The sequence below is a fragment of the Miscanthus floridulus genome, chromosome 3 (genome assembly GCF_019320115.1).
Source record: "Miscanthus floridulus cultivar M001 chromosome 3, ASM1932011v1, whole genome shotgun sequence".
Lineage (NCBI taxonomy): Eukaryota > Viridiplantae > Streptophyta > Magnoliopsida > Poales > Poaceae > Miscanthus > Miscanthus floridulus.
Genome location: NC_089582.1, coordinates 14,912,165 through 14,939,586, shown reverse-complemented (window position 1 = coordinate 14,939,586; position 27,422 = coordinate 14,912,165). Strand labels below are relative to the sequence as shown.

The 27,422-nt window shown below is 45.6% G+C and overlaps 3 pseudogenes; 1 reads left to right on the top strand and 2 right to left on the bottom strand.

Moving 5' to 3' along the window:
- Window positions 1–497: 497 nt before the first annotated feature.
- LOC136545053 (probable metal-nicotianamine transporter YSL12) lies at window positions 498–3,157 on the bottom strand (annotated as a pseudogene).
- Window positions 3,158–3,893: 736 nt separating this feature from the next.
- LOC136545052 (probable metal-nicotianamine transporter YSL12) lies at window positions 3,894–4,560 on the top strand (annotated as a pseudogene).
- Window positions 4,561–15,969: 11,409 nt separating this feature from the next.
- Window positions 15,970–17,439, bottom strand: LOC136543233 (uncharacterized; annotated as a pseudogene).
- Window positions 17,440–27,422: the final 9,983 nt, after the last annotated feature.

The following is a 27,422-nucleotide window of genomic DNA, read 5'->3' as shown; positions in this document are numbered from 1 at the left end:
CTGCTCCATCGAGGCCACCACCACCTCCTCGGCATTGCCGCCCCTGTCGTCGTCGTCGTCGTCCGCGCCCGCAAGCCCGCCGGCGTAGCGTCGCCGCAGCAGGCTGGCACCTGACTCTAAGGCGTCGGCTCTCGCGTGGGCGGCAGGGTCGCCGGAGGCGCTGGCGGCGGCGGTGCCAGTCGCCATGGTAGTTGTCTAATGGTTCGTGATGGCTCGGTTGATGCTTGGTAATCGGCGTATTTATTTGAAGGCAGTTGGAATCCAGTTGCGTCACGATCAGGCTCCGAGATTCTGGTGGGCACTGGGCTGGCGCTGGTAGCAGCCCTCCGATCGGAATTGCACGGCCCAGATGTTCTTTCGCTTGGAGAAGGGAAATTCGAGTCAAAACGTTTTGGTTTACCCTTGCAGATATCGACGATATATGACGAGATACAGTTGTGAAATTGAAATTTGAACCCAGGTAACATACAGCTGTTGGGTGTTTGGTACCATAATGCTGACGCGTATACGACTAGTGTACTTACTCATGTACAGCAAAAGCAGATCGTGACGAAACAACATTTACCCGTCCCGGTACATTTTACAGCATGGCGCATCAACACAATATACACTTGTGGTTCATGCTGACTGCTGACAGATCGTAATTTTCACAGCTTAATTTCCGAGGAAGCCGTCCACTTGGGCGTTCACCGACCTGGACAGGAACTTTATGCAGATCGGCGGCTTCACCTTGGCGAGCGCAAGAATGGACTACGGTAGGGTCCAGATGCCATCGCCGCCAGGGCCCAGCACAAGCACGTGCGGCCGGTTCGGTTGAACAGGGCCCCAAAATAGGAGGGGCGGGGCCCACCAACCAGTCAGGTGTAGTATAGGTATAGATGTACTGTACAGGCCTGTAGGTGTATAGTAGGCCCAATCGATGGCACATGGCAGGCAGCAGGCGGTCAGGCCCAAGGCCCCAAGCCCCCAAGCGGCAAGCGGCAAGCGCTCTGCGCCTCTGCGCTGCATGCGGCATGCCCTGCCCCTCTGGCCCTCTCACTGTCTCGCATCGCAGGCATAGGTACCGCGACGGTACAGCACTGCAGGCCGCATCATCAATTCATCAGTTCATCACGCCAGCCGCCAGGCGCCGCATCGACGTCCAGGACGCATCCGCAGACCGCAGGGTGCCGCGCCGGCCAGGCACGACGCCAGGACGCCAGGACTCCATCGCACTTCGCGCACATCGCAGTCTCGCAGATCCCGTCTCGTCCTTGATCGGTGATCCGTCAGTCCGTCTCATGTCTCGCGCCTCGCGGCAGATCGGTATACTAATATGATTTCTGATGCAATTAATTTTCAATATTTTAATCAACATTGATGGATAATGACTAATATAATATTGATCCATCTAGGTGTTTAGTTATATTTGTTCTGGTTCTGGATTGTAGTCATGTCTTCTGCAAATCGTTCTAGAAAGTATGAATCTGGTTACCAAAAGCGTAAGAAAAAACAAAGAATAGAGGATTTAACTCAATCTCAAAAGGGGGCTATGGATAAATTTGTTAGAAAAGAGTCACAAGTGTCCACCGATAATGATGACAATGATCCTAGAGATGGTCAGATGGAGACATAAAATATTGTTGGGGTCGAGGAAGTTCTTATTGATAACACAAACATTGAAATGGATAACAATGCTGATAACATTGGGGCCAATAGTACTTCACCAATTGCGGATGTTAATGATTCCTTTCAGCCTGATATATTTGATCCTAGATATTGGGATTCCCTTGATCATAAACAAATTGATATTTTAGCAGAGAAGGGCCATAGAAGAGATATATCAATTCAGAAAGGTCCTAAGGATAGATATGCTAGAAGGTTTTCTGCACTATTCTATACAAGAATTTTATCAAATGGAGAGCATTGTGATAGGGATTGGCTTGTCTATTCTAAGGAACTCGATAGGGTCTTTTGCTTTCGTAAATGAAGAGAAATTAAAAGAAAGAGACATTTTGATGAGAACTTAGATGACACAAATGCTGGTACACAGTCTGCAGAGGAGCTATTTAGAATCAGCTATTTTTTACCTGTTGTTGATCAAGCAATTTCCTCACTTACAACAAGATTTGAACAATACCAGAGTTACCAACAAAATTTTGATTTCTTATTTACCTCTGAAACATTACAGTCATTGGATGACACGAGTTTGAAATCTTCTTGTGATAATCTTGGGGCTATCCTTACAAAAGACGAAAAATCTGATGTTGATGCCAATGAATTGTATGTGGAGTTGAAGTTTCTTCAAGATTTCATTCCTAAAGAAAATATGGGTCCTGTTGAAATTCTAAAGTTCCTAAAGCGGCATGACTGTTTTTCCAATGCAAGTATTGCATATAGAGTTCTGTTGACCATTCCTGTGACCGTTGCATCGGCAGAGCGAAGCTTTTCTAAATTAAAACTATTGAAGTCATATTTGCGTTCGACAATGACACAACAAAGACTTAATGATTTGGCTACAATAGCACTTGAGAGTGAATTGCTGGAGAAGATTGATTATGAGCATATCATTGAAAATTTCATTTCAAGGAACACTAAAAGAATGAAGTACTTCAATTAAAGATTATGAAAGCAAAAGTCGAATAGGTACGGTTTTTGATATATCTTAGTGTGATATGTATCATATATCTTATTTACAGTCATATTTTTTAGGGAGGTAGGCCTCATTTTAGAGTTTGGTACAGGGCCTCGATATTTGCCAGCTCGGCCCTGATCGCCGCAGATCAGCCCTGACGCAACCGCAGGTCCGAAGGCGTCGGCTTTGGCCCCGTTGATCATCTGCCACGCGAAGAGGATCACGGTGCCGATGAACATGTCGATGGTGAAGTAGGACCCACGATGTAGAACGGGATCGCCATGGCCATCGGCAGTGGGATGAACCTGGCGACCTTCTTCGGCACTAGGTCCCTGATTAGGTTCACGACGATGGCCGCCGCGAAGAAGATGTAGCAAAGGGTGAGGCAGTTCTGGGGAGCGACGAGAAGCCGTCCACACCGAGGATGGCCATGTTCTGGTACACAATGGCGTACGACGCCGGGTACTCGCTGCCGCTGATGCCGATGTCGGGGAAGGCCTTGTAGAAGAGCCAGAAGATGCAGGGCGCGATGACGCAGCCCATTGCCGTGCCGATCACCAGGCTGATGAACATCGACCTGGGCGACGCCAGCGTCAGGTACCCGGTCTTGAAGTCCTGCATCAAGTCGGCGGCCGTCGACACGATGCTCATCATCACGCCGCAGGCGGCCAGCCCCACGAGGACGCCGTCGTTGGATGCGCCAGCCCACGCGCCGAAGATGAAGATGGCTGCCTGCAATTTTACCCAATGCCCTCCACCCTCACATGACGAGCAGATGCTTATTGATCCAACCTGGACGCCACGATGGACAACCACGTCGGTTAAAAAACTGAAACAAAGAGGTATGGGCTAGGAATGCACCACTAACAAAGATTATGAACCAAAAAACCCACTTTCAGAGTTGATGGACCTAAGTGAAACTAGAGTGTAAGTTGATGGACCACTGATGCATTTAACTCTGACGTCCAGGTTGGATCAATAAATTTAGTGTGTAAGTGAAACCGACGTGGCTGTCCATCGTGCCGTCCAGGTTGGATCAATAAGCATCTGCTCGTCACGTGAGGGTGGAGGGCATTGGGTAAAATTGCAGGCAGCCATCTTCATCTTCGGCGCGTGGGCTGGCGTGTCCAACGGCGGCGTCCTCGTGGGGCTGGCCGCCTACGGCGTGATGATGAGCATCGTGTCGACGGCTGCCGACCTGATGCAGGACTTCAAGACCGGGTACCTTACGCTGGCGTTGCCCAGGTCGATGTTCATCAGCCAGGTGATCGGCACGGCGATGGGTTGCGTCATCGCGCCCTGCGTCTTCTGGCTCTTCTACAAGGCCTTCACCGACATTGGCATCAGCGGCAGTGAGTACCCGGCGCCATACGCCATCGTGTACCGGAACATGGCCATCCTCGGCGTGGATGGCTTCTCGTCGCTCCCCAAGAACTGCCTCACCCTCTGCTACATCTTCTTCGCGGCGGCCATCGTCGTGAACCTGATCAGGGACCTGGTGCCGAAGAAGGTCGCCAGGTTCATCCCGCTGCCGATGGCCATGGCGATCCCATTCTACATCGCGGGTCCTACTTCGCCATCGACATGTTCATCGGCACCGTGATCCTCTTCGCGTGGCAGATGATCAACAGGGCCAAAGCCGATGCCTTCGGACCTGCGGTTGCGTCAGGGCTGATCTGCGGCGATGGCATCTAGACCCTGCCGCAGTCCATTCTTGCGCTCGCCAAGGTGAAGCCGCCGATCTGCATGAAGTTCCTGTCCAGGTCGATGAACGCCCAAGTGGACGGCTTCCTCGGAAATTAAGCTGTGAAAATTACGATCTGTCAGCAGTCAGCATGAATCATAAGTGTATATTGTGTTGATGCGCCATGCTATAAAATGTACCGGGACGGGTAAATGTTGTTTCGTCACGATCTGCTTTTGCTGTACATGAGTAAGTACACTAGTCGTATATGCGTCAGCATTATGGTACCAAACACCCAACAGCTGTATGTTACCTGGGTTCAAATTTCAATTTCACAACTGTATCTCGTCATATATCGTCGATATCTGCAAGGGTAAACCAAAACGTTTTGACTCGAATTTCCCTTCTCCAAGCGAAAGAACATCTGGGCCGTGCAATTCCGATCGGAGGGCTGCTACCAGCGCCAGCCCAGTGCCCACCAGAATCCCGGAACCTGATCGTGATTCCAACTGCCTTCAAATAAATACGACGATTACCAAGCATCAACCGAGCCATCACGAACCATTAGACAACCACCATGGCGACTGGCACCGCCGCCGCCAGCGCTTCCGACGACCCTGCCGCCCACGCGGGAGCCGACGCCTTGGAGTCAGGCGCCAGCCTGCTGCGGCGACGCCACGCCAGCGGGCTTGCGGGCGCGGACGGCGACGACGACGGGGCGGCAATGCCGAGGAGGTGGTGGTGGCCTCGGTGGAGCAGGCGTTCGCGGACAAGCCCGTGCCGTCGTGGCGGGAGTAGCTGACGGTGCGCGCCTTCGTGGTGGGGTTCATCCTCGCCATCTTGTTCAGCGTCATCGTAATGAAGCTGAATCTCACCACCGGCGTCATCCCCTCGCTCAACGTCTCCGCCAGCCTTCTCGGCTTCTTCCTCGTCCGCCTCTGGACGAAAGCAATCGAGAGCATGGGCTTGCTGAAGCAGCCCTTTACGCGACAGGAGAACACCGTCATCCAGACCTGCGTCGTCTCCGCCTATGGCCTCCCCTTTAGTGGTAAAACCCCCAAACCATTCTGGCGCCAAAACTCCCGCCAAATCCAACCTAGACGCCACGATGGGGTTAAAAAATTGAAACAAAGAGGTATGGGCTAGGAATGCGCCACTAACAAAGATTATGGACCGAAAAACCTATTTTCAGAGTTGATGGACCTAAGTGAAACTAGAGCGCAAGTTGATGGACCACCCATGCATTTTAACTCATTTACAAAAGACCTTACACTAGCAGCTTGTGATTTTCATGTACTTGAAGTAGTAGCGCTTGGTTCCTCACCTGTCAAGATGGCTCCCAGCACAGGAACGCACAGATTTAACAACATCAGCCAATTCAAGAATTGATTTACCATCAATTCACATTTTGGTTCGAACCAACCAAAAGGACTGGCAAACTGTCACCAATGGCTAACTAAATAAAATAAGGAGTCTGATTTTGGAAGCTTACCAGAATACCAGATAAGCCACAACAGGAGATAAATAATAAACTTACAAGTTTCTAAGTATGGTTTCGTCAAAAAAACTTTCTAAGTACCAAACCAATTTCAAGCGACAAAATGCATTAAAAAAACTAGGTCAGTAATATGTTGTGCATGAATTTGTGTCTTTTTTAAGAAAAAAAATCTATGCTCATTTTCTTTAAGTATTTTGAGATCAACAGGAACATACTCACTCTAGCCATTCACAGAAGTCCAAAGTACTGGGGGATACACAATACGGTAAATGCTGGGGTCAACCAGATTACTGACAAGGCAACAAGCTTGACAGAATCTGACACCAAAAGACCAGGTGGAAAAGTTATGAGAAATAACCCCTATACCTAAAGATAGAACCTCTTAAGGCCACCACATAAGACCAACATCAACCTTGAACCTAAAGAGTTGTCTCATAATAAACCTGATACAATCTTGCACTAATACAACTAATATTACCTAATTTTCTGCTTGACCAATAAAGGCTTCACATGAGTACCTTAGTTTGCGAAGGACTCAAGGGATCTGCTCTTGGACCCTCACCTACTGAGGCGCCCCAGAGCTGCAAAATTCACATATTTAAGGAAATGATATCAGCTGATTGAGGAATAGGTTTGCCCTCATTGAACAAGGCTTGCTGCTAATGGAAAACCAAGCAGACAAACTATATTATTGCCCCAGTTACACCAGTTAAACAGCCACACTTGATTAACCAACCTGTACTGCAGACAAAACATCTAACATTGTCCCTAACACAAATTATAAACCATTTGTTAATGAATGTACATACAAGGGCTAAAGATAGGAACTATGCTTGTATCTGGAAATGCTAGAAACCCACGTAGATAATGGCATTCTTGGTTTCTCTGACCTGCTGGAGACTATATATTGTCATGAAAGGATTCTAGAAACCTACTGGCCTGGAAACCTAACCTAAATATAGACATGTTTCTCAAGACCCTGTCCTCTGTCCATAACAGGTGCAACCAGTGGCAGAGCTCACTTGAAATTTTAGGTGGGACAGACACATGACAGACATATATTTCATAGTATAAAAGATCACATACGCATACCATCATGGAATCCCTTGAGAAAAACAGCGATATAGATCTACATGGAATTAAATTGCACTAAATTTGAATAACTAAAGTGCCGAATGGACGTTCGCAGGGAGCAGAGCAGGTGCTCTCGATGTCGTCTCATCCACAGAGACTATGACCTCACGGCATGGATCATAGATGGCTTCGACAAATTCGATTGTGAGTTATACATTCCCAATGTAGATGAGCTTCAAATGGACGGCGGGACAATCATTTTACCAGACCATGTCCAGCAGAGGGTGGATGAACTCAGTCCAAGGATGCAAAAGTTAAAGGAACAAGAGGCAAATAAGAAGACTGATACATAGGGTAAGTACAGAAATTGTTACATGTCTCATACATCAACTAACCCTAGTCATTGCCTAGTTCTAATCTTCTTCTCCTAATTGTTTGCTACAGCGAGAATTGCCTTTGCCTGGTCAGCTATGGATGCCTCACAAGTTCTTGGACTGTTCTCGCTGATTTCCTATATTGAATGGCTTGAATTGCACGAAAGAAACCCAAATCTAATATATTGAAGTCCGGAGAATTCGGAGGTTGACAAATAAGTCTAATATCAAATCCTTCTTGCTTAGCAGCTTCACAGAATAAACGATCATTAACTTCTAAATGAGATGGTGCATTGTCCTGAATAATGTAGATAGGTTTGTGAATATCCTCCCTTGGCCATTTTGCTCTAATAGCCGGCAGCACCCTCTGAATCATGAACTCCCTAATCACATCTCTTGTGATATGAGCAATTGGTTTAACTTCTCATGTTCCGGCTTGCCAATTCACGCTACTCCTCTTCGCTTGTTAATAAGTCACAAGAGGGAATAATCTATTTTTTCCATCAAAAATACAAACTCCATTATGAAACCTTGGCCGAGCTAAGACAACCAAAAACATTAGGCGTGGAATGTAGTTCTTACTTTTATTAGAACGATGTGGATCATCTTTCTCAGGCAGCAAGTAATATTTTGCAGAATTTTGTGTAAGGAAAAACCACTTCTCATCGATGAATACATGATCAAATAAATCTTTGAACAATGGATCATTAGGTGTGCTATCCGGATCAAGCATATCAACACACCACCGCAACCTAGTCTTCTTGTTTGCTTCGGTTAGGTAAGGTTTGATGCTGTTTGAATGGCGTCTAAGGAGCCCTTTACGCATGTACCGAATCAACTTTGCCTTGCTAACATGGAGGCGCCTACTCACAGCTTCTAAAGTCATTCTTTCATTGAGAGGAATATTGCGTAAAGGTTCCAAATCAATAGGAGTTTCCTTATGGCCCGAACGACCTCTCTTTCTACTTGTTACATTGATCACAATGCCTTGAGCTAGTGACTCTTTTCCTCTCTTCCAAATCTTCTGAACAGTATGAATATGCAAACCAAATTGAGATGCAACCTCTCGTGTAACTCTCTTCCCAAACCTCCCATTGTTACTTCTTGCCAATAAAGTTTGGTAAATTAGTTTCCTAACTTCATCAGTAGCATCTTTCCTTCTACTAGCACCTAGAAGTTTAAAATAAAAATGTGTGGACATGACATTCAACACAGCTACAAGTTCACAAAAACACAAATAAAAGTTCAAGAAACAAAACCTAGCTCCGGTGCCTCCATCTCTAATCCATCACTGCCATCACTTGTTTCCTCAATCAAGTCCATCACATCATTGCCATCATGTTCGAAGTTAAGATTAATTCCACCTACAAGACAATTTTAGCCGGTAGTACTATTGGGGTGCTTCAAAATCATGATAAAAAGAATTTTCAAATAACAAACTGAGCATATTGGGGTGCCTCAAAATCGATGGCACCATATTCATCTAGTGGTAAGTTCAAATCGATGAAACCATCATCTTGTGCCTCCATGTTTAAATCAAATCCTATTAAAAAAACTAAGAACCGATGACATACTAAAAGGATAGTTGCAGGGGAACGGAAGAAAGAAGAAGAAGTAAAGCATTACCGATGTCATTTTCCAAAGACAGAGGTTCCAGGTTCATATGGAAGGCTGGAAAGAACTCACCCATTTTCTACACAAACTTCAGACCTTAGAGGGTGCCCTGCTGGCCTGCTGTGCGTTTAAATAGGCTGAGATGAAAACAACTGAGGCGAGGGAACGGAAAAAAGAGCGCCATGCACGACGGGAACGAAAAAAAGGTGCCATGCACGGCGCGAATGAAAAAAAGGCGCCATGCAAATAACCAGTGCGCGTGTCCACAGCGCCATGCAAAATCGCCAAAAGTCGCAAAAACAAGCAACTCAGGAATCGAACCCGCGGCCTCAAGAGTCCAAAACAAATGCGCTAGCCACTCCGATGGAGAGAGGTTTGTTATACTGAAACGACTCCGTGGCATATTTAATAAGGGCAAACATTGAATAATAGACCCAAATAAATTACACATGGGTATGCTAAACCTTGTCCTAAACGACCTCTAATTCGAAACAGGAGGGAGTACAAGGCTAGGAGTCAAATAGATTTATAAGAGATTGTGATAGATATTCAATATATGACATCACATAAATAAATTATTCCTCGTCACATAGAGCTGTAGTGGCCATATTTTCACATCACCTACTTATTCTCAATATTATTAGCAAATCATAAGTAAGCACATCCATTGTATAAAGAACAGACGGAATAGCACGTACCAGGGGTGTAGAAGCTCCTATAGGGAACAATCCAATGTAAGTCACCAGTTGCGTCTACATTCGTGACCAGTCCCGACTTCAGATCAATCGAAAAGATCCCCATACCATCAGTCCTGTCCATATGAAAATCACATCAGCGCCATTGGGAAAGGCAACGCTCAAAGGTAAGCATGAAAGGACCCGGACAGGGAGCAAACGCTTGAGCTCGATCACTCTGTGCTGCCCCCATCCATTTCGGACCTGCAGACTCTTTATACCACGTGTGGAACTTGAGCTTTCTATTAACAAAACCAAATCCCAACCCGCCGCCATTCGCTGTCATGAGGGCTGCACACCCTGTTCTATACACAAAAGGTGCAACGATCACAGAAAGTTCATGTCTGCCCAAATCGTACTCCAGGATTCGGCCACCCCTCCTCTCAAAGAGGAAGCGGCAAAGGCGCTGTGCGGTAACAGAAGAGAGCCACGGGGGTGCTGGACACAGAGGAGATGTGCCTCCACGCGCCAGCCTCCGACGAGTAGATGCACGCAGACGTGACCCCCTCGGACTTGGACGTGGCCAGACAGACCACGACGAAGGGGGCGAAGGGGCAGTGAAGGAGGCCGCAGCCTCCCGCCCCAGTGCGGTCCTAGGATTTTGAGGGCCCTCTGGCGAACTTGTCACGACGGCCCCTCTCGACAAATGTTTCTTAGGTAACATTCTAAAATTCTAACACCTAACCTAAATTACAAGAAAAACATGACTATATGAGTACAAAGTACTAGACAAAAATTGAACAAGGAAAAAAAACCTAGGGCCTAGACAATTTGGATATGAACTTATTCAGAACCAAGATTCACAAATCACAAAAAGGGCAGAAGGCAATAACCAAGATCAGATGTCGTCGTCTTCGTCGAGCCCTGCTTCAGCTGCCTGGTCGCCGCCGTCGTCTGGAACGCCGTCGTCTGGCTTCTGGAAGACTGGAACTCGAGCATTAGTGTCTCGGTGATCTGCGCTGGTGATCGCGTGGTGAACTGGTGATCGACGCTGCGTCTCTTGCAGTCTCCCGTCTCGCCAGAAGTCCGGAAGTCGCGACTCGCGATCGCTATGTGCGCGTGTGCGGGTGTTGGCGGCTCGGCTCCTTGCCTCCCGGAAAGAAAGAGGCCGACGACTCCTTTTGCTGATGGGCCGCTGCATCTTCTCATTAATCTTAAATCTTAATGGACTATAGCTAAAGGGTATGGAGTATTATATACTTAGGCTTGGGCCCCCATCCCGCGAGGGCCCTCGGCCGTCGCACCTCCTGCCCACCCCTTAGGGCCGGCACCGCTCCCGCCACGCACGCCAAGGCGGCGATCCAGCCACAGTAAGTGTGCGGGAACTGTGGCACGGGCAGCCTCCGCTCCTCGCCGGTGATGGGGTTGAGCACGGCGAGCTCAAGCTCCTCGGAATCGTAGAAGAGGACGCGGCCGTGCCAGGCTTTCAATCGGGATCCAGCTGGTGGGGCTGGGGCAGTCGGCGTGGGGAGGGTGGAAGGGTGACACCGGGCTGAAGCTGGTGGTGCTGTCTTGGGACCTGTGGAAGAAGCCGAGCATGTGAGGGGACCGGTGGAACTCGAGGAACCTGCGGTGGAAACCGCGGTCGGAGACGAGGCTACGCCAGGCCCTGCAGACGAGCGCCGCGTGGAGGAGCGTCGCGGGGTCGTCTGGCGGGAGGCGGAGGAGGACCTCCTCGATGAGGTCATCCACTAATGGTGGCGGCGGCATGTTTCCACGCGGCAGCGGAGGGTTTGGTTGGGGCGGTGGAGATGAGCATGTGGAAGGCTCAAAGCAACGCCACAACTAAAAATTGAGTTATAATATAGGCAAAAACAACTTTAGGTACTCCGGGTTTTCTAAAGGAAGTCGTTTTGACAACGACACAGTCTCTAAAAATTAACTTTGACTATTACTTTTTGCTATAAAATATTTATAAAATATAGCCAATATATATACTTTTATAAAACTATATTTCGAGATGAATCTACTTATATTTCTTTCATATTTTTAAAATCAACCCAAAAGAATTTATTTGCACTTAAAGTTAAAAATGTTTGACTTAAGATAACCTCAAAACGACATCTTTTAGGAAACCGGAGGAAGTAGCGTATATCGGTAAATATTAATATTGAACGGTGTCCGAAGACAAATTTACCCTTAATTTAATAGCTATAGTTCTCAGAGTCCATTGACACAATTGGAAAGTGTTTTTTTTCTTTAGAAAAGACAACATTGAGTAGTGTCCACTGACAAATACTAACATTGAACAGTGTCCTACAATAAATTTAACCTTCTTGCATTTATTGACTTATGGCTTATTTTAGTTTTTAGTGGCCTCTACGAACCATAAGCTAAAACAAATAGCCTAAGGCCTAGTTTGGCACAACTCCGCTTGAAGTAGTTTTTTTTTTGTTTCAGCTCTACGAGCAGCTCTACCGATAAAGTTTAGGCTATTTTGGTGAACTATTTAACAAAATCAATCTACATGTAGAGCTCCTTAAAATATGCTCTCATAGAATCACATGCAGGGGCCCACAAGGGCCCACGGTTGGGAGAAACATATATTTTTTAGCTTTATACCATACCAATCCCTTGTAATAGCATATTTTTAATGAAATAAAACTAATGTGAGTTCTACGTGACGTGGGTAATGCTTTTTCGAGACTGATCATATGCAAGCGCATACCCTAGAACAATCGATAGCCAACAACGAATGCGGGATCTACGTGATGTGGGCAATGCACTAGTACCTTGGCAAGAAAAAGCACGACAGAAGGAAATAAAATGGTGTGTATACTTCTCATTTCATGCATATCGGTTAATTAAACAAAACACACTATTGTTTTGGCTTGTTTCAACAACAACGCAAGGAACTTAAAACCCAACAGTTGTTAGAGTACGGGACTAGAGGATTGCAAGATGAGCCAGCTAGCAGCCTTCATCATGGACGAGGTCTTAACTAAAAAAGAGGATCTTTTAGCATTCAATAGACCAAGTACAAGAGTGTAGATAAAGAGATGAAGGAACTTCTATTGTAATATATATATTTTCATTGAAATATATATTATTGTAATATTTGTATTATAAATCTTGATGGATGTGTGATGTATTTGATGCTTTAAATATCCAGTCTAGTAATCATAGGAAATAAACAGTATTACACAAAAGTAATAAAATAGATTAATAAATTGGAATATGGGAAAATCCGATCACTGCCGGGTCCATACCAAAGCCGGCAGTGATCATAAGGATATCATTGTCGCTTGCAAAGCAAGCTGGCAAGCTCAAAACAACATTGCCGGTTCAAAAAATCCTAACGCGGCCGACAGTGATCTTAATACCATCACTGCCGTTTTAGGAGTAGAATCGGCATCGATGTTTTATATCACTGTCGGTTGACCATACCGACAGTGATAGAGAAACCCTATCACTGCCACTTGACCACTGCTGGTTCATTTTCCGGTAGTGATAAGGTGGGAGGGGGGTGGACTTGGTATTAGTGATATTCTGTTCCGAGGTAGTGCAGTATAGGCGGGGGTAGCTCATCAACAACAGGACGAGCTCATTCACATCAATCCTTGTGGAGTTCAAGTTGTCAAGCGTATCTTGCAGAACTTTCAAACCCAGAGCAAAATCTATTGGAGAAACATAGACGCTTTACAGAATTTACTATGTACAGAGACGAAGATGACTCACAGCCTGATCTTTGGCTTCATCGTCATGAGGTTGGTATTTGAAGGTGTCGAGAATGTATTAGAAACCAATTGAAGGAGCATGGCGTCTCTCAACATGATCAACTGAAGGACTATGGCTTGATTTGTGACCGATGTGCCGCCCAATGGCCTCATCAACCTGTGCTCGGAGGAGAGCCCTTTGCAAGCTATTCTCCACGGTGAGCTCCAGCGACTTGGAGTAGTACTTGATGATGAAATTTATGGATCTAAAGGTTAGGTCACCCAGCACTATAGACATGAAAATTTGCATTTGGGATATCTCCTCAGGACTGAGGAAGGCAGCACAGCAGATGGGCAAGAAGACTAACAACAATTTGATGTTTTTGAAACTCTCTATGTTCATGTAAAATTCAACCTCTCATGGCTCGGCTCGGAGTGAGGTGGCGGTGACTGTAAGGGGCCGGTTCTTTCTCTCTATAATATAAAGATACGAAGCTCTCCTTTGTATTCAAGAAAAAAAGAAACTCTTTGTGTTCTATATTTCTCATCAAAACTCCAAAAAAAAAAACAAGGACTTATAAGTTATAAGAACAACCAAGCTCAAGGGTTAAACTGAGAGAGTCAATAGTCCTCGCAAATGGATCAGTTTGACCAAAGAGCAAACATAACCATGGGGTTCTGACGTTTTGTTGACAAATGGCCTGCAAGGTTGAACTGGAACACCCAGATTCTCTTCCTGCTATGATTGCCTTGTACTCTTGTGCTATGAAGAGTAACGACAAACGTGCATTGGCCGGCATTGAGTAGGCTCTTGCATTAGCCCCCTTTTTTCTTTGCTTTTTCCAAGCTCGGAAACATGGAAAACTTACAGCCAATCTATTAGCCCACTCATATAATAGTTAGCCGGCTTACAGCCTACTTGTCTCTCTCACAAAACTTCTTGGTTCTTGTGCTTAAGCTGTCCCCTCTCTTCTCCACATCAGCATACAACACACTTAGAATCCCTTATTATACTTGCTCTAAGAAGACTAGCTGAAGTCAAGAAGGCATTTATTCTGAACTTTGTGTCTGACCGCTAAACTCATAGTCCTAGCAACAATTTTGGCATTCGAACTGAAATCTGGTTTAATCTCATCAGCCATGTCACCAGCCAGAAATATTTGCAGTAAGTCCCTTGGATTGGGTCGCTATCAAAAATCATGGTACAAATATTTCCAAATAGAACCTATGCATGTAGGCAAAATATCTTGTATGCTAGTTGGTTAACTGGGCGCCAGACTAATGGGATAAGAGTAAGTATAATAATGGTCTCATAGCTTATCTAGTCATTACTTTTGCTAAGAACAAGCCCAATAATAAAATCAAGTGCTTGGCTATAAATCTAATTGTAAGGGCCAAGCTATGTAATAGTTATCTTATATTTGTCTACAAATGGTCTTAACCATTACTACTTTTACCCATGTCCGTCCTACATTCTCTTTCATATTCCCCCTCATATCCACTTGCCATTTGGTCCCACCATTGCATAAGCTCCCACGCTCTCCTCTCTCTCCTTCTCTTTTTTATATCAACAAAAAATGCTAACTAGGTTGCCTATGAGACAATTTTTGTACTTGCTCTGATGTGGAGAGAAGAGAGCTAAGCTGGGCACAAGAGCCTAGGTAGTGGTAGACCTAGATAGCAAGTGTACGTGAAGAGAAATAAGAAAGAGAATTAGATATGGCAACACATAATATTAGGAACCTTTTGTAGACAAATAGAAGACTAAGTATTGTATAATTTGGCTCTTATAACTTAGACTTCTAGCTAAGCACTTGATTTTATTATTGGCCTTCCTCTAAAGAAGACCTTGCCGTTTCTCCAGCCTGCTGATAATTAGTCAATATATCAATTCAGTGGAGTTGTCAGAGCTCTGGCAGAAAGGGGAAACAAGACCAAATCAGTTGCAAGTCAATGTCATCAAATTTGCTCGAGTGTAAACAACATTCTCTTATTATGAATGAATAAAGATGGATAACAACTGCCGATACTACGATTTAGCACTTGCTCACTGAGATAGCAAAGTCATGGAGATCAATTTACACTATATCAGATGGAACAAGTCAATCACGCGTGAAACAGAGCAAGCATCTACACATTGCATTTTCATACTGCTGAACCACCACACTGTAGGCACTTGAAAGATTAAGTACTGTACTGTTTTCACGACAAGTGGCTGGTAGGACCGTAGGACGGCAGCCAAAATATTCATGGGATCATGCCATGAGGCTCTGCTTGCCTAACTTGCCACGAGAAGAAAAGAAGTTGATTGTGATCGATGATGTGCTCTGTCTCCATCTCGCAACCAAACATGTTTGACCATGAGGCATTCCTGGCAAAATGACTTGCAGGGTTCAACATAAATAAAACAAAAGGAAAACTCTGAGCCTTGTAACAAAGATGGACAATTCTTTATTATTTGGAGTGAAACCAACAAAAACCAATCCATTACTTTATTTCTCATGAAAGTGTATGGCGTACATGTCATACATTATTCTGTCTAACCTGAAGCTTAACACATGACAAAGAAAGCATGCAGTCCAGTTTCACAATGTTGTAATTTGTGACATATTATCGTGATTATATGTAGTGCTGTAAATTGAGTTGTGACACCATAGAAATCGCATATTCCATATAGTCTCTTACATAAGCCTGATAATCACAAAATTAACAAAGTGTGGTTCAACTTTCACTACAACGCTTGCGCTTGCCACCTGTGGATTTTAGCTCTCGAATCTCACAAGTATAGACATAACTATAGTAGGGTGGTATCCGAGACTTCCATAATAAGACCTCAACATTCCCATGAGGCTTAATGCTTCCATATATCACATCTTGCATGCTTATATTTGGAACTTCCTCTTCTGAAGAACGTTGCTGCAGATGATAAACCACCACTTCTTCAGAAGGCACAACCATTCTCCCAAGATTAGCAGGTTTGTTTTGGTACAAAAGATCAAATGGGTGCTCACCAAATCTGCAGATGCGCAGCTGGATGGACCCTTTCCAGAAGGCCACAACCTTGGACCAAAATTTGGTGTCAAAGTTATCCCTTAGCAGACGAGAAACTATGTTTGCGCTATTGAGAGAACTTCTCTGCGTCCTTGCTATCTCCATGGCCAGGTGCCTAAGCCTTGGGTGCATCTCAGGATCCATGCTTCCAAATGTGAGTGTCTTGAAGAAATACCAGTATGCCTCATCAGATAGATGTTTCAGGGTTAAAGCCTGTGTTGTCCCAAACTTTACAATATTGTCAAAACGGCTTGTAACTATGAGTTTACTTCCTCTTGGAACATATTGTTTAGAAGCAGAATACAACCTATTCAATTATTCTTCATTGAGATCACCATCTAACTCAACAACAACTAGCAATCCTCCATCTTTGTTTGAGTCAGACATGTGATTTTGAATTTTTGTTGCACATCCTTTTCTGAAAGTAGCTAGCTCATCATCTGTGAAACGATGGATGCTGAAGAACATGATTTCGGAGAAACGATTAAGGACTCTTCCATCCTTACAGACGTGAGCAACTAGAGTGCTCTTGCCAGCTTGGCATGGTCCAACAATTGGCAGGACCTCCAGCTCTTCAACACCATGAGGTTGTGTCTGTAACAGGAAGTTGTTGACAAATTGTGCTTCCATCTGGCGGGCAAACATGCAGTTGGCTAGCTGGAGATGCATGCTGTAAGGTTGGCGGTACAGGCGAGGGCAGCTTATCAAGAACATTATGAGGTCATTCACATCAAGGATCATGTAATTCAAATCATCAAGCGTCTCTCGCATTTCTTTCAAAGCTTGAGTACCTCTACTGGAGAAACAGAGATGCTTTGCAGAATTTACTTTTGACATAAATGAAGAGTGACTCACATTCTGATCTTTGGCAGCTGCCTCGTTATGACGTTGGTATCTGAAGGTGTCAAGCACATAATAGCCCCGAAGCATGGTGTCTCTCAGCATGTCCAGCTTGAGGAGCATGGTTTGGTTTGTGATGTGGCGGTCCATAGCCTCGTCGATGATGACTTGTGCCCGAAGCAGGACCCTGCGGAGGTGATCCTCAACATCCAACAGCATCGGTGTGGGGAACTTTCTGATGATGAAATTTATGGATCTAGTTGTCAGGTCACCCAGGAGTGCAGAAATGAAAATATCCATTTTGTGACACTCTCCTCAGGAAGATAACACAGCAGGTGGAGCCGTGGAGGAGCTAACGAGAAGGAGGTGGGGTGAAATAGTTGAGATATATTCAGAAAAAATCCAAAGAGATTACTGGTTCAAGTCATAAAGATGATCAGTCCTGTCCAATAGTCCATGAATATGTGTTGACCATATCCTTTCTGATTGACAAGCACTTCCTGCTTGTCCCTTTTTATTCAAACATTCCAAGTGGGAATAAAGCTTTAACCCCTTAAAGTCAAGGTGTACCGGTTCAAATGGTAGAAAGTGGACCATAAAAGTCAAAGTCTGTTAGTCTTCTAATATCAACTGTGTATGAAGCATAAGTCAGAGAAAAATGAAGACCATGGACTACCAAAGAGAAAAATGGTGACCAGGTACTAGCAAAGTTTGTCTTCGAGTGCATTTTATATCCATTTGTCAAGAACAAGCAATATTTTAAAGAGAAATGTATATTCAGCTCCAGTTACCTGTGATAAGCATGAACTGAAAAATACCTTCAGCCAAAATTTCAATTGTATCAGTTTCTCAGTCCCGCCTATGAAACATTTGGTGAGAGAAACGGCTCTTGGCCCAAGGTGAGTAGTACTGTTCCAACTTAAACTGCCCAACATCTTCCAGCCCTCCCATCTTCCACTGGACACAGTTTGACTATAACCTGATAGCTGATACAAAATATTCAAGACAATTGCTGAATTCAGACTATTGATTAAGTTGAACCGAACACTTGCAATATATGGATGGCAATCCTTGGGTAGCTGAACAACAAGGGAACATGAAACCTGAGCTCTACTAGCAATAACTGGCCAGTAGCTTTACCTCAGGTTATGGACGGCAGAGCACACAGCAGAGACTTGCTGATAAAGTACATCATCCAAACAAATGACATGACATACACCCACTCTGGGAAGAATCATCGTCCTTCCACATAAGGAAGAAGATTCAGCATCTGTAGCACAATACATTATTTCTTGGTAACTAAAACTATGACTGAAATCAAGAAGATAGTGAATAGTTAGTACTGTTCTAACCTATCCTGCGCAGTCCCACCCTATCATTGACTCTTTCATTTGATACAGTTCAGGTATAACCTATAGAGACATTCTTCAAGACAAGCTCTTAATCTGATTACTGATGAAAACCGAACTGAACAATAGCAATTGTTTCATCAGGAATACCCCAGTCGATAATTGGCAATCTTGGGTTAGCTCAACACTAGGGGACATGAAACCTAAGAGAGCTAGGTTTGAAATAGCTGCACCAGCAGATGTTCTCAGGTCCTGAATGGCAGAGCAAACTGCAGAGATTTGCCAAAGAGTATACCATCCAAGTGAATGCCATGGGTGAAACTAGAACACCAATCTTGAGCGAGAAGTCCTCTGATGTGCACCATAAGTTTATTGATCATCCGAAGCACTCAGTCTTGTTCTTTCCTGTGCTGCAGAAAATACTCGTAAAAATTACATAAGCTGGTTGAGGAATCAATTTGCCCACACTGAACAAAGAAAATGCAAGAGGCTAGTACCTCGAGTGTGGAACCTCATTCAAAGAAAAATGTCAGAGACACTAGTGTCCTTGTATAACTTCTTATTGACGCTACCAAAATTTAGATCTAAGGTGCAGATCGCATCAACACAGAAAAAATGAGATAAGTTTAGGATCGAGTAAATTACAGCAAAGGCATACCTATGCTTCTCAAGTTCAGATTGAAGGCGTGGAGCTCAGAGCAAAGGCTATAACAAGATACTTGATGATCAGCAATGAGCCATTGAGCCGATGACTGTGTGTAGTAGAGCTTGGGCCATGGATAAATACGTGGAGGTAAAAATCTGCTATGCTCGGACGATTTTAGGGTGACGACATGACTCATGAGCGGAGCCAACCGCGTGCGCTTGGGGGAGAGTGTCTTCCTCTGCTAAGTCCTGTCTCCTCCCAGCAGAACACAGCAGGTCACGGTGGAAGCAGGCAGGTCTCAGTGGTCTGCATACTTTAAAGTGATCTGGACTTCACATCAAACTCCTTGTCACTCAAAAGAGTTGCCAAATTTTTCAAGATTCCCCGTCACATCGAATCTTTGGACGTATGCATGAAGCATTAAATATAAATAAAAAATAAAACTAATTACACAGTTTAGACGAAATCCACGAGACGAATCTTTTAAGCCTAATTAGACTATGATCGGACATTAATTGTCAAATAACAACGAAAATGCTACCGTGCTCATTTTGCAAAAAATTTTGCATCTAAACTGGGCCTTAGTCAGGAAGCGAAGCAGAGTTGGTATATTCTGACTGTTTTGGAGCTTCAATCTGTAACCAACAAAAAACAAGAATTTACTCTACAGTATTATGCATTACATGTCATGCCAACATGCACATATGCACCATGTAGTTATAGAGAGAATCAATGCATGGCTGGAAAATACGGCAAAAAGAGAAAAAAGGATCAGGACATGTTTGCACATAGGAACAGCACGTGTTGTAAGATGGGGTTCCCCTCAAGCCTGAAGAGTATGTGAAGCAACTGACAGCCCCACATCCTAAGGCAGCAGCAGCTGTTTACCTATAGTAAAAAGGAGTTAACAGTAAGTTACCAAGTAAAAAAATGAGAAAATGGAAATTATTATGAAAAAGATCATAGCTATATGAAAACATGCCTTGTTTCTAGGCTTCTTTCACCAGAACAGTGCAGTAGCAGGTCACTAGCCAAAGATAATGAAACAGAGTGTTATCGTACAGATGAAATTCACGACAGCTTTGCATGTGCTGTGTGCCCTGTTCATTCTCTTCTGATGTTACCACGTGATCAGGTACTCCAGATTAATGGTAGGCAAGATGCAACCACTAAGCTGAACAATAACCCCATACATAACTTTATTCCAAGCCTGTACTTTCCTGAGTATTGTTAGGGCAATCTTTTCAGGTTATACTGAGATAGAACAGAGTAACCAAGGCCCATGTCCAATATAACAGACATCATATCTAAGAGCACCTATCTACCAATCAAGCATAAAGTAAATGTTGAGTCGAGGATTCCAATAAGCCAACATGAAACAAACAAATTTGACAGGCAGATCCAAAACTAGCACTGAGGACCTGCTAGTTGTGCAAAGTTATTGGAACTTGGCAGAAGACAGAAGCTAAATCATATTGATACATTAACTTGTGAGGAAGTTTCAGTTAGGTCCATCAACTATAAAAGTGTATTTTTTGGTCCATAAACTTTGTATACCGTATCACTTAGGTACATATCCCTCCACGTGGGCTTTTCATGCTGACATGGCTTACTGACTGGTCCAAGCCTTGACAATGCATTTCGTCAAACAGGTTGTGGGCCTCCTCCATCTCGAGGCAGCATCTGTCCAGCGTCTCCCTGTCCACCGCGGCGCCGGTGCCGGCCGCGGGGCGCTTGGTTAGGTGCTCCCCGTAGATGACGTAGTGGCACGGGATGCTCTTGGTGTAAGCCTGGCTGGTGTACTCCACCACGGCGGCGCCGTGCGGGCGGATCGGCGCAGACGCGTGCTCCACGGTGCGCTGCAGCTCGGCCTCGTCCGTCTTGTCAGACTCGATGGACAGCAGGGCGTTCTTGCGGTGCACGAACCGAAACTGCGGCGCGGAGTTGTGGAAGCTAGCTGGCCACCCGCCCCACGCGCCAGCACGGTTCCCATATGTCCGGCCGCCTGCGCAATCACAAGACGAAGGGAAAAAAACAGAGCACAGACGGAGGCTTCAACAGAGCACAGGCCGAGCAACTAGAATCCATATTGCACAGCCATTAGCTTCTACCGCGTCGGGGGTGCTCGAGTAGCCATCCTGCGGTGCTTCTCATGCTGTCGCCATCGCAACTGCCGGGCAAACAGCGCCAGCACATGCGCCAGCGCGCCTCATCACTGCAAGTAGCCCACGAGCTCCTTGTCCTCGTCCGCTACACGGCGCACTATGCGTCCAGGAAAGCGCCTCCGCCTGCAGCGCCTCGAGTTGTTGCTTTTACCGCGTGTTGACGAGGCCCAAGAAGTAGACCGATGTCCGTGTCCTCCTGCGCGACCGTGTGTGCCAGCCCATTGACGATGGCCACGCCGTGGAGGTCCACGCGCAGCGTCCCCGGCAGCGTCGAATTCGCGTCCAGGATGTTCACCCCCGACATGGCGATGTACTTGCCTACATAGCTCTCACCGGTGAGGAAGAATGGCATGCAGCGCATTGGCGCCGACGCGCAGCTCGTGCAGCGGCCGGTGAGCGCGGCTACGAAGGTGTGGGATGGCACGCGACTGCTGCCCCAGATCGTGGGGGCGGCGTCTGGCAAGTACGGGGGTAGGGGCGCGCGCGCGCAATCGGCTTTGGGTCGCCGGAGCGGCGTGCGTGCAGAGGTAGGGTGTGCAGCCTGCCAGAGCGGCGTGTCGGCGCCGTGCTCTCAGTCTAATCTTCGCGTCGGGGCCATCTTCGTGGCGCTCATGCTGTGTGCGCTCTGCCAGCTCATGGCGCACCGGGCACAACGCGCGGGTCCCGAGCACGCCGCCGCGCTGGCCTCGCCCGGCGCCGTCATGGGCAGCGCCCTGCTTGCAGGCGCGGTGATCTGGGTGTGCGTCTAGTGTTCATCACCGAGGCAGTGGCGCTCACCCAGAACCTGTTTGACGAAATGCATTGCCAGGAGGTGCTTCAGATAGACTAAGTTAGCAAGCCACGTCAGCATGAGAGGCTCACGTGAAGAGATATGGACCTAAGTGATATGCCGTACAAAGTTTATGGACCAAAAAATCCACTTTCACAGTTGATGAACCTAATTGAAACCTCCTCACAAGTTAATGGACTTCTGGTGCATTTAACTCTTTTAGGAATAAGATGCAAACAGAACTATATATCAATTCTAGGAGGCTTTGATAATAAGCATGAACTGAAAAATAATTTCATCCGAGATATTAAACTGAAACATGGTTCCTTTTCCACAATGGTAAACCCAAAATTCTGAAACATGGTTCCTGACTATTGAAGAATTCATTAAGAATGATATGATCAAGACAAGTATCACTGTGCTACTTATTTAACCTGCATAACATCTTCAACCATTCATCTTTCAGTTCTCACTGGAGTCACCTATGGCAATGTACAGTGGACAGATAAATGGAAAGAGAGCTACAAGTTTGCCAATTCACAAGATAAACTTACAGTTCAGATACTTCTTTTCAGTTAATGATAGAGACTCACATCTTTGCCCTTACAAAGTATAGTAACATCTACGTCCCAAGTCTTTTCAGACAATCAAACTGAACATAAATAAATAGCATCTAATTCTACAGATCATTCAGGCAAAAGAGAAGAAAAATGAAGAGGTAGCCAACCAATTACACACAGTGCTCAGCATAATGAGGCAACAACACAGTAAATGGCACCAAAAGTTCCTAGTTCTCACAGAACTTTACCATCCTTATCAGTGAGCAGTGCTTTCTCGAATTTAGATTTCATTTCATTCCATGCTGACACAGTATTGCCATGGCAAGAGGGCACAATGGCAGTACACTAAATTAGAGTAGTTCACATGGCAAATAGGCAGCAGGCAACCTGTACTACTCACTAAAACTGAACACCAGTATTATCCCACAATAGGCAGCAGGCAACCAGTACTAGTCACTAAAACTTAGCACAAGTACTATCCCACACCAGTAGCACACATCATTCTTGTAGCATCAACTCCAGCAGCTAGAGTTTTTTATTTCATACACTTGTAGCATCAACTCCAGGCTCCTCATCTTTAGCTGTTGATCCTAGTGCTGCACCAAACAAACAACGAAAAAATTACAAATGCTGATTCAGGATTTGATATGCCATCACTGAAAATTTTCTCATCAACCAAGCATATGTTCCAACAAGCTGCTAACTAAGCACCCAAAGCTTAATACCCATAGCTTCACTAGTTAACAGCAATTACTTGCACAAATCATTAAGACAAGATCAACTCAAACCTCCTGATGAAAACCTCCCTTTGAACAAACATATCATCAGTGTCTTTTATATTATTAAAGTGATATCTATCTGATGAGTGATCTGAGCAAAAGAAATGTGCAGTGTTAAACACAGACACAAGGCAGGCATATGGAGATTAGAGTAATGATTTTGCTGAGTATTTTGTACCTAAACATGTCAATACCCCACGATATGTCTATCATAAGATATGTACCATATGGATAAATTAAAGGCATGTGTCAAGGATGATCCGCAACCTAAACAGAATGTGTAGGTAGGCATATACTAGAGTTATACAGCTATCTGACCAAAATAGGAGGTGTAGGTAGGCATAAAAGATGAATAAATATTATGTTATTTGTCCATATATAGTTTCAAGTCAATGACTGAAAATTCACAAGTTCAAAAAATGGCAAACCATAAACCGAACAAACGAAGACGTACCTGGAGTGTAGAAACTCACATAGGGAACAACACAAGGAAAAGCACCGAGGATTCTAATTTCATCACATCGCTCTTCAAACACCTTCCTCGCCTGGTCAGACATTAAATTAAAACTGAATAACCCATCATACGTCCCTATGAAAAAGACTTCAACGCCTTGCGTAAAGCCAAGAAATTCAGAAGATACGGAGCACGCATTGACAGGAAGCAACTCGTCAAGCTCAACGACTTAGATTTGTGTCCATCCTATGTCTCGGCTGGGATTCACCTCCATTGACCAGATCGAGAGTTTGCCAGCCTTGTCCAATCTTGTGACTCCAAGCCCACCATTCTCCACCACCATGAACGCAGTAGCACAGTCATCAGGCTTAGGTGGCAGGTGAATCACAGAAGTTTGTTGTGTAGCCAAATCATAACTGAGAGTTTGGCTGCCGCAATCAATGGAGAAGTAGAGTGTGCTCCCGACAAGTGCCGTGAGCACCACGTAGACACAGCAATTTGGGACCCGAGCCATCTCACTCCATGAGGCAGTGTCCGATGAGTAGACGTAGACGTGCAAGAAGGACATTTGCGCAGGCTCAATGCTGGGGGCCATGTAGACAACCATGAAGGGTCCGCCGTGGTAGTCACGGTGGTCGCAGCTGCCGTTTGCTGCGGCTGCGCAGAGCACAGTGGCGTGCCAGTCTTCTAGTCCCCAGATGGCGTCAGGGAGTGGTACTGGCACCTCCCACCTTTCATCCATGGTTGGGTCCCAGATGACGATGAAGGGTTCGTCCATGTCGTCCCACGGAGAGAGGAGGACGGCCGTGGCGGGCGTCCAACGTGCGGAAATTGCCGGCGTCGGGCGGGCAGAAAGAGGAGGTGGGGACGAATTGGGCGTCCAAGATGTTGCAGAAGAAGCCGAGCATCGGTGCCGCGTGGTGGAATTACCGGAATCGATGACGGAAGCAGGTGTCGGAGATGATGTAGTACCAGGGCTTGCAGACGAGGGAGGCGTGGACGAGGGTCTCGGGCTCAGCAGCGGGAGGCGGAGGAGGAACTCCTCGATGACCTCGTCAGAGCGGGCGCCGCTGCCATGCGTCAGGGAGTGGTAATGTGTAACACCGGATGGTGGCGCCACGCACAGCGAAGGATACTGAAGAAGGAAGGCTCAAGGAGAAGTCGTATTCCGTATTGGCTTAGCATATTTATGTATTACGTTTTCTTTCGCGAACTGTCTTGTGGGACCATGATGTCGGTGGCTGTAACAAGCACATAAGTGCTGAACCCTTTACCGATTGAGACATTCAGAATCATATTATCAGAAAGCTAAGGCAGAGGGGTTTGCCCTGCCCGCTTCCTCGTATCTGTACTGTCCCGATCGCTCACATCGACGGCGACTCGCCGGCGGCCAAGGGTGTGACAGGTGGTACCAGAGCCATCGTATCCTCGGCGTGGGTAGGGAGTGCTTCAGCTCTCTACCGGCGCTAGTTATCTTCCCTTCACCGACTACCGGCGGCGGATCCAGCGGCCGACACCACCACCACCACCACCACCACGACCATCACCAAGGCGCTCAACCCCATCACGGTACGCCCTACTCTGCTCGCTTTGATCTACAGCTCGTAATTCTGGTTGTCAGGTGATCTCGGTTAACGCCCCTGAGGTGTTCGACCTGAGATCCCAGAGGTCCCTCCTTAGGTTGAGCTGGGTCAGTGATGGCATAGGCGGTACCAATCTTGAGTCCTTGACCATTTTGCCACTACCACCCGCATCCACCACATAAACCCACCACCAGACCCCGAATCACCCACCCTTCTTCACCAACTATGGCTCCACTGTTCGGCTGGGGGACTACACCAACACTCATCGGTTTGGAGGCGAACACCATTGTGAGTTTATACAATTCTAGCACAGTTGATCGCTTCTGCGTAAAATTCCATAGTCAACACTATCAATTCGGTGTGGTGGCGTTGGAGGGGGAGTGTCGACGAGCTTGGGTTGCAAGACTCTAGTTCTTGTGTAAAATCCCTCGGCTCTGCCTCGCTCCTAGGCGGCAGTGGAAGTACTAAGCACGTGGAAGGGGAGGCATCATCCAAACCTGTTGCTTGTACTACGCTATTCTCTGTTCTTTGCCAACTGGTCATCACGGCTCCACCAAAACGTTTGAAGCAAACACAGATTCTTCTGGACAACATGTCCAAGAGCATAGAGGAGGAGAAAACTCGATGGGATCAGGTGATGGAGAACTTCGACTTGCTATTCTCTCAAGTCAATGAAATTGGAGTAGTCCAGCAACAAATGAAATCCCAGATGGATATTCGAGGTGCTGCCATGGACCAATACTCAGCTGAGCAACACATGATAGCCCAATAGGTTAAAGCTAATGGGGTAGCAGTAGCTCAACTCACCATGAAGCAGTTTGAGAGGGAACCCAAATTTGAGGATGATAGTTCAGGATCTACTGTTGATGAAGAGGGTGAGACCTTTGACAATGTGTTTGCCAAGTACAAGGGAACCCACAAGCCTAAACCTTCTAAGAAAAGAAAGCCTACATCAAGGTTTGATAGAACAACTTCTCTACCTACCAATCCATGCCCAAAATGCAATTTCTCAAGTTTGATGGTGCCAACCCAAAGGTCTAGAAGGATAATTGTGAGAGCTATTTCGAACTATATCAATTACCTGAAGGTATGTGGATAACTGTAGCTCATCTCCATTTTGAGGGTAATGCAGCTAAGTGGTACTAGGCATACAAACAGACTCACCATTTCAGCAGTTGGGATCACTTTTGCTCAGTGGTGGAAGAGGAGTTTGGCTCAGATAATTTCAGAAGTGCCATGAATGATCTGCTGGAACTGAAACAGACAGGAACTGTTGAGGACTATACTACTTAGTTCCAAAATCTCCAATTTGACATTACCATGCACAATCCACACTATGATGAGATGTTCTTTACACCACAATATGTGAGGGGATTGAAGGATGAAATTCGAAGTATGGTTGAGCCCCAAATGCCCACTATAGTGCAGAAAGCATCTATACTGGCCAAGATTCAGCAGAAATTGGTGGAGAGGAACAAAGGCAAATACAATAGAGTTCCACAACAATTCATACCCTATACACCAGCAAAGACTGACACCAAGATCCCAGCTCAATCAAGTACCCTATGGAAAGACAGACAACTTAGGGACTACAAAAAAGCAAATGGCTTATGCTTTAGTTGTGGTGAGAAATTTGTCCCTGGACATTTGGAGGTCTGCACCAAAAGAAACAAACCTCAGGCACATGCTATTGTTCTCAATGACTTAGATAGGGAACTCTCTGATGAAGTTCTCAATGACTTGGCAATAGAAGATCAGTTACAGGAAGAATTTGGTCAATTGTCACTCAATGCACTTTCTAGTCAAGAGCATACTAACTGTATCAAACTCAAGACAAGAGTCAAAGATAAAGTGATGCTTATCCTGGTTGACAGTGGTAGTACACACAGTTTCATTAGTTCTCAGTTTGTACAGTTAGCAAACCTCAACACTATGCCTATAACACCAAAGAAAGTCAAGGTAGCAAATGGAGACTGGA